The sequence below is a fragment of the Mandrillus leucophaeus genome, unplaced genomic scaffold, assembly GCF_000951045.1.
Source record: "Mandrillus leucophaeus isolate KB7577 unplaced genomic scaffold, Mleu.le_1.0 Scaffold166, whole genome shotgun sequence".
Taxonomy (NCBI): domain Eukaryota; kingdom Metazoa; phylum Chordata; class Mammalia; order Primates; family Cercopithecidae; genus Mandrillus; species Mandrillus leucophaeus.
The window spans coordinates 630,432-638,877 of record NW_012101654.1 but is presented as its reverse complement, the minus strand read 5'-3'; positions in this window follow the sequence as shown (position 1 = coordinate 638,877).

The window sequence follows — 8,446 nt, the reverse complement described above, 5'->3', positions numbered from 1 at the left end:
CGGCCTTGGGGTAAGGAAGTAAACAGTAATAGAAGACATGATGGGATTATCCACTATGGTCTCTTACAGAAAAGCAGGTAAACAATTCTAATTAAAACCTTCTTTGAGACCTGGTGTAGTGGCTTATACCTGTAACAGCACTTTGGAGGCCGAGGCCAGTGGATCACCTGAGGTCAGGAGTTTGAGACCAGGCTGGCCAACATGGCAAAACCTTGTCTCTGCTAAAAATACAAAAATTAACCTGGTGTGGTGGTGCATGCTTGTAGTCCCAGCTATTCAGGAGGCTGACGTGGGAGAATTGCTTGAACTTGGGAGGCAGAGGTTGCAGTGAGCTTTGATAGTGCCGCTGCACTCCAACCTGTATGATAAAGCAGGACTCTGTCAAAAATAAAAAAGCAGAAACCTTCTTTGCATAAGTGGTGGGAAGTATAGATGGTGGGTATTTTTCATGTTATCTGAGATGAATGCTTTCAGAACTCACAGCCTAAATCTAACTGCAAGTTTTCTTATGGTATTCCTGCCAGTTCACTGTCCATACTGGGGAGGCTCAGGCATCTCTGGGCCTTGGAATTGAGGCTAGCTTTACCCAACACGTTGGGGAGAGACAAGGAAGATCTTGCTTCAGGCCAACTTTTTGCCTTCCTGTATCCCCATTTCTTGTTTTAGGATTTACCTATTCCAGTGTTGATTAACTAGGTGTGTTTCTTCCCCTCGAAGGTAAACACCATCCTCTAAAGGCCCTAGAACCAAGAATTCAATCCCATTTGTTCGAGCATATATTTTAAAGAGCTCCAGGTGTGAATATTCTAGTGTTGCCTATGTTAGTTAGATCTGTGGTTCTCCACCTTGGGCGCACATTAGAGTCACTTGAGAAGATTTTCATAAACACTGCCTCATTCCCCCACATTGTGATTTAGTTGGTTTGGAACGAGGTTTGAGTTTTCTTTTCCTTGACTATGGTAAATCCTTGGGTGATATGATGAGTGGGTTCATGCTGTCTGATTCTTCCACGTTGTTAACCAGCTTTTTCCATTTCAATTTCTGATAGTATCGTGTCTAAAGGAGCAATGTTTCTCCTTCCTTTTGCTACCTCTAAATCTATAGTCTACACTCAATCAAAATACCTGGTGAGCTTTCAAAATATATGTGTACCTGAGTCCACCCCAAGATACTTAATTGGTGTTGATACAAGATTATCATGAAGCTGAAAGTTTTCACTTTTCAGAGAGGTTGTGGCTGTCCTAATGTAGGCATAACTCATCTCTACAGAGTCGTAAACAGGTGAAAGATAGTGAAAGGTACAGACACCACAGACTGAGACAGCCCAAGAGTCCACTGGACTTTCTATTCTTCAAAGGACATGAAGAAATCTTTTAATCTAACGTTTTACATAGAGCTAGAGTAATCCACAGGACAATTGCCCCTTGAACAACCTGAAGGTTAGGGGTGCTGATCCCCACACAGCCAAAATCCACATATAAATTTTGAGTCCTCCAAAACATAATTAATGGCAGGCTATTGTTGACGGGAAACATTATTGATATCATGAAGTTGATTAGCACATAAACAGACTAGTATCTACACATATTTTATGCATTCATGATGTGCCTTTTCCTTATTTTTTTTTTTTCAATATTTCGTGGCTATGTGGTTCATTTGCTAGGTTTTTTCAAATTGTCACAAATCTCCAAAAATTTTCTAATATATGTATCGAAAAAAATCCGCATTTAAGTGGACCTGCAAAGCTCAAACCCATGTTGTTCAAGAGTCAACTGCATATTAATGTATTAGATTCACCATTTTGATAACACTACATTTTACACAGAGAAACATTTAGTGACTAGAACTTTGGCTCTTAGGGTTTCTGAAGTATTTTGAAAAAGAGCCTTTGTGACTTTCTGTCTTCCGGTGGATCATTAACACAAAATATATACAGTATGTGTGTAATTCTGTGTTTTAAAGTACTTATTTGTTGCTTTCAATATTTCCCCCTCAGTAATTTGTTGTGATATGTCTTTGCAGAACTAATAATGTTCTATAAAGCATTTCTCTTGAGGACTTCTAATTAGTTCTATTAACTGAACACTCCTAATAATGTCTGTAGACTCATCCATCTACAATAAAGCCATTTTGCTTTTATGATTTTCTAGATCACTGTGGTCCCAAATTACATAACATGTTGACAACGAACCTACTGACAGTAATTTGGTAGTGGCACCTTTTCAGTTTCCTATGCTTCACTGGGCCAAAGCACAGTGTTGGTAATTTCCATACAGCCTGGAAAAGCAAGTGACTAAAATTGTGTGAAACATTTTGTGATCTTTAGCTAATAATTGAACAATCTTGCAACTAGTTCCTCACCAAAGAGCCTTTTTCTCATTTGCAAGCACGAAGACACTTGTCAAAGTCTCATCCTTTAGCGCATGTGTAAGAGGAATTTTTTCCAGCATAATGCTGGTGGCACTTGTCACCATTGCTTCATTTCATAATTGTTCTATGTATATAAGACATTTTGGCTGAAGAAGAAAATAATTAATGGGAAACAGGACTCCAAATTTGAGTGTATAACTTCCATTTTTTTGCCCACAAATGGGCTTGTCTTGTGAGTCTGAGTCTTTACAACTTTAATAAAAAAGTTACCAATCATGATAGAAATAAAATAAATCAATTTAAACATAAATCACTGAAAGGAAACCTAGGCTTTTACAAAGTCAGGAAATTGAAATTTCAGAATATTTATTTTATGTCATCTGCATTGCTAAGAATACTTTAAAAGCAACTTTCATTAACAAATTTCCTAAAAAAGACATGCTAATACTCAGAAAAACATTAGTATAAAATTTCAGTTTTGAATTTGTATAGGCCTATAGTCACTTTTATTCTATCATTGCCAATAAATGTGTTCAATTATTATTGAACACAATTATTGTTTTCGGAAATAATCATTTTTTTCATAAAACCGAATTTAGAAATTATTATGAATTTCTATGTGGAATCAGACTTCACTCATTGTTAGCATCACAAGCCATGAAGAAATAAATACATGCTTTTCTACCCCATTCTCCTTTTATTATCCTCTAGGAATCTGATAAAACCTTTTCATATTAAGCCCCCAAACTTACTCATTTCCCTTTCATATTTTATTTTTAATTTAAATTATCATTATTTTACTTCTAGAAGTTGGATCTTTCTATAATCTCTTGCTTATACTTATATTTTCAGTTTCATTTCTTTAAATATACTAAACATTCATTTTATGTTCTGTGTCGATAATTCTATTATCTTATTTTTTGTGTGTTTTACTCTGATGTCTGTTGTTTTGGCTGATTTTTTCTTATAATCCCTTATTTTGTGTAGTAGTATATTTGCTTTTGTCTTAGTTCCTTATCTTTATTTTTTACTTTGTGCTACCTGAATTTCTTGGATCTTTAAAAATGTAATTTCTTAGAGACCTGTGCTGAAGTGAGATCCTCCAAAATGACTTGTATTTTTTGCTAGACTCTCTGACAATCCTACTAGCCTGGAATCACTTTATACTAAATTCTTAGCTTGAGGGTTTCATTCAGATCATCCAAGTATTATGAATTCAGGTTACACATTCCCACAAGGGCTAGCTGTTTACAGATTCTCAGGGCAGATATTTCTTCCCCTTGATTCTAAATGTCAATGTTTGAGGCAATTTCCCTGACAGTGAAGTCAGCTTGTTTCTAATTTATATTTGCACTAAGGATGTAGACTTTTGGAAACCTGGATTTATGGAGGGAGATGCCTAGCAGACTTCTCATTTTGTGTAAACCCTGGAATTTATCTCTCTCCTAAGTCTGGAAGGACCATATACAAAGCTCAATTTGACCTCCTTCAACAAATGCCCTAAAACAAAAACTGGATTTGGTATTCCACTTACTTTCCTGGGTTCCTGCTGTCATTTGATATATTAGTTAGGGTTCTCCAGAGAAACAAAATCTATAGGATGTATATATAGAGAGAGTGGGATTTGTTTTAAAGAATTGGCTCACATGATTGTGGAGGCTTGTCAAGTCAAAAATCCTCCCATTAAAATGGTAGGCTGGAGCTCCAGGAAACAGTTGCAGTTTGAGTTCAAAGGCAGCCCACTGGCATGACTGCCTTTTCTGAGACAGGTCAGTCTATTTCTACAAAGGCCTTCAAAACGGATTGGATGAGGTCCACCCACAGTGGGTAGGGTAATCTGCTTTACTTAAAAATATCTTCAAAGAATCATCTAGAATAATGTTTCACCAAATACCAGGGTCCTGTGGCCTAGCCAAGCTGACACATAAAATTAACCATCACACTTGGTTTTTCAGGTTTTTTCTTTGGATATCACTTGCTTTCCAGTTCTTCATTACATTAAAAAAATATATTTTTTTAAAAATAAGTCATCTAGCATTGTTCTTTTGATGTATAATTTACATAAAACAGTACATAGAATTAAAAGACATTTTGGTTAGTTTTGACAAATGTATACACCCACATAACCTTCACACAAATCAAAATGTATAACTTTTCTGAATGTAAAATATTTCTAAATATAAAGAAAGCTGTCATTTGCCTTTTTCCTGGTCATTTCCCTTTTTCCCATCTAAGATCCACCCGTCACCCAGAGTCAAACATTTCTGATTTCCTATCCCCATAGATTAATATTATCTATTTTTGGATTGAAGGTAAATAACATCAGAATGCCTTTGTTTTGTGAGATTGAGTCATATTGTCTAGGTAAGAGTAGTTTATTGCTTTCATTGTTGAGGAGAATTTCATTCTATGGATAAACCATAAATTATGTGTAAGTTTTATTATTGATGGATATTTAGATTGTTTCCAGATTTCGGCTACTATGAAATAATCTGCTATAAAGACTCTTATACAGTATTTCTTGTGAACATATGGTTTTATTCCTTATGGTTAATACCTAAGAGTGGCATTGCTGTCTTATGGGGTAAACATATCTTTAACTTTATAAAAAACTTCCAATCATTCTCCGAAGCATTACACTATTGAACATAACCATGAACCATATAACAAAATTCCAGTTACTCCACATCTTCAACATGTACAAAAGTTACTTGTATTCCATTATAGTAGCAAAAATAAAAAGTAAAATACAATTTAATATTAAATAATAACAATATCATTTGTAATAGCATACAAATACAAATTACCTAGGAATAAATCCAATTAAAGATTTGTAAACAACTACAATGAGAACTATAGAGTATTTGTTAGAGAAATGACAGGTCTAAATAAATAAAGAACAATACTGTATTTTTCATGGGTTAGAAGTAACATTAACCTGGAGATGGTTCAGAATGGCTCATGGGACTTGGCTGTGCACATTTATTCCTGACTTAACATTAAATGACATCATGTTTATACCTTAATATCAACAATGATGGAAACATTTACACTATAGAAATGTTTAAGTACTGTGAATTGGTACCATCCTCCCTCCCAGAGAACCCATTACTAAATATTGACCAGCATAGCTCTGACTGGAAGATGCAATATTTTTAAGATAACTGTTCTCCACAGGTTGCTATAGACTGAACACAGTTTTTAAAAACCAAAGCCCATCAGTACTTTTCAAAGACATTGAAAAATTAATTATAACATTTATATGAAAATTCAAAGGATTTGAAATAACCAAATATTCTTTAAAAGGAGAAATAATATTAAAGAACTCACATTTATTGGCTTCAAGGGTTACTATTCATAGTATTCATTTCTATTTCTATAGGGCTGGTATTAATATCTGCCTTTTCCTGTTTTTAGTGATTTGAGTTTTATCTCTTTTTTTCTTGTCGATCTAGCTAAGGATTTGTTAACTTTGTTAATCTTTTCAAAGAACCAGCTTTTGGTTCTATTTATTTTCTCTATTTTTTATATTCTTTACTTTGATGTTTAGATCCATCATAGAATTTAGGTTGCAAGGAGAATTGCTGCTCCCTAGATCTGAGAGACAGGGATATACAGAGAATCACAGATTACAGAAACAGAAGCCCATTGCTGAAGCCAGTACCATCCCCAGACATCATTCTTTATCTTTCAACAAAAAATTACATGGCATATTAAAAGACAAAAAATGTAGCTTGAAGAAACAGAGTAAGCACCAGAATCAGACTCAGATATGAAAGAGATTTTGGAATTATCAGACTGAGATTTGAAAACCTCATAGAAAAGGTAGACAGCATGCAATAAATGATAGGTGATTTAAGCATAGAAAAGGATATTCTAAGGCAGAATCAAATGGAAATGTTAGATATCAAACACACTGTAACATAATTGAAGAATGCCTTTGATGGGCTCACGAGTAGACTGGACACAGGGAAATGAATGAATTAGTGAGCTTTAAGATATGTCAATAGAAACTTCTAAAACTGAAATGCAAAGAGAAAGAAAATAGAAAAGATAGAAAAAATATCCAATAACTGTGGGACAATTATAAATTTTGTGATATACACATAATAGGAATGCCATAATGGGAGAAGAAAGAGAAAAAGGAACATAAGGAAAAATATTTAAAGTAATAATGACTGACAGTTTAAAAAAATTAGTGACACACACCAAACCACATATTTGAGAAGCTCAAATAACATTAGACAGATTAAATACCAAAAATTCTACTCTTAGGTATATAATACTCAAACTACATAAAATTAAATACCAAAAAGAAAATCTTGAAAGAAGTCGTAGTGAAAAAAAGGAAGTCCTTATCTATAGAGAAGCAAGGATAAGAATTACATCAGACTGCTCTTCAGAAACTATGCAAGTAAGAAGAAAGTAAAAGATTTAACATGCTGACAGAAAGAAATAGCCAGCTAGAATTCTTTATTTAGTGAAATCATCCTTTAAAACTAGTGGAGAAATCGGCCAGGCATTGTGGCTCACCCCTGTTAATGACAACACTTTGGGAGGCTAAGGAGGGAGAATTGCTTGAGGCTGGGAGTTCAAGAGCAGCCTGGGCAATATAGTGAGACCGTGTCACTACAGAAAAAAATAATAAAGAAATTATCCACTTGTAGTGGCGCACACTGTAGCTCAGCTACTTGGGAGGCCACGGTTGGGGGATCATTGAACCCAGGAGTTCAAGGCTGCAGTGAACCATGATTGTGTCACTGCAGTTCAGCCTGTGTAACAGAGCAAAGACCATGTTTCAAAACAAAACAAAACAAAAACAAAAACAACAAAAAACTAATGGAGAAGTACAAACTCTCTAAGACAAACACAAATGAGGGAAATTCAATAAGGTTAACACTAACTTTTCAGCATAAACAATGGAGACCAGAAGACAGTGAGAGAACATATTCAAATGCTCAAAGAAATAAAACTGTCAATCAAGAATTCTATGATGCAAAACTATTTTTAAAAAATAAAGGTGAGAAAAATACTTTTCCAGATTATTTTAAAGTTAGAATTTGTTGCTAGCAACCCCATCTTACAATAAATTCGATGAGAAATTCTTCAGAGTGAAAGCAAATGATTCCAGATGGTAAACTGAATCCACAAGAAAAAACAAAGAATGCTAGTAATTTAACTGTGTAATAGAAGATATTAGAAAATAGTACTTTTTCTTTTCTTCATCTATTTAAAAAGCAGTTGTATAGAATATTACATAGACAATAAATAAATTTGACCTCTATCATATAAAATGTAATATATTTACTAATAACAGCATAAATCTATACCAAACACTAGGAATGAAATAATTAATATTAGAGCAGAAATTAATGAACTGCCGTGATATTGGGGGCTAGAATTTTAACATTTGAATTTGGCAAGGGACACAAACATTCAACCAGTAAGGAAATAACACTTCCCAACTCAATTTCTGAGTTTAGTATTACCCTAAATCTAAAACCTGACAAAGACATTACAAAAAAAAAAAAAAAACTGTAGACCGATATGTCTTATGAAATGGGATGCAAAATTTTTCAACAAAATGCTAGAAAACCAAATCCACAAAAATAAAAAAAGTAATTATATATACACTGCAACCAAGTGGGATTTATTCCAAGAACGCAAGATTCAAGGCCTCAAAATCAATGAACATGATACATTGTACTAACTGAATAAAAAACAAAAATCACATGACCATCTCAATAGATGCAGAAAAAACATTTGCCAAAGTCCAACAGCTTTCATCTTTAAAACACTCAACAAATTAAGAATGGAGGGGAATTTCAACAACCTAATAAGGGCATCTACATAAAACACACACCTAACATCATATTTCATGGTGAAAGACTAGCTGTTTTCTTTATAAGATCAGGAAGAAGACAAAGATTTCCACTCTCACCACTTATATTCAACAGTGCGTTGGTGTATATAGCTAGGGCAATTAGGCAGGAAAAAGAAATAAAATGCATCCTGGTTGGAAAGGAAGAAGTAAAACTATTTCCACCAATGATATAATTTTTTATGTAGAAAATAC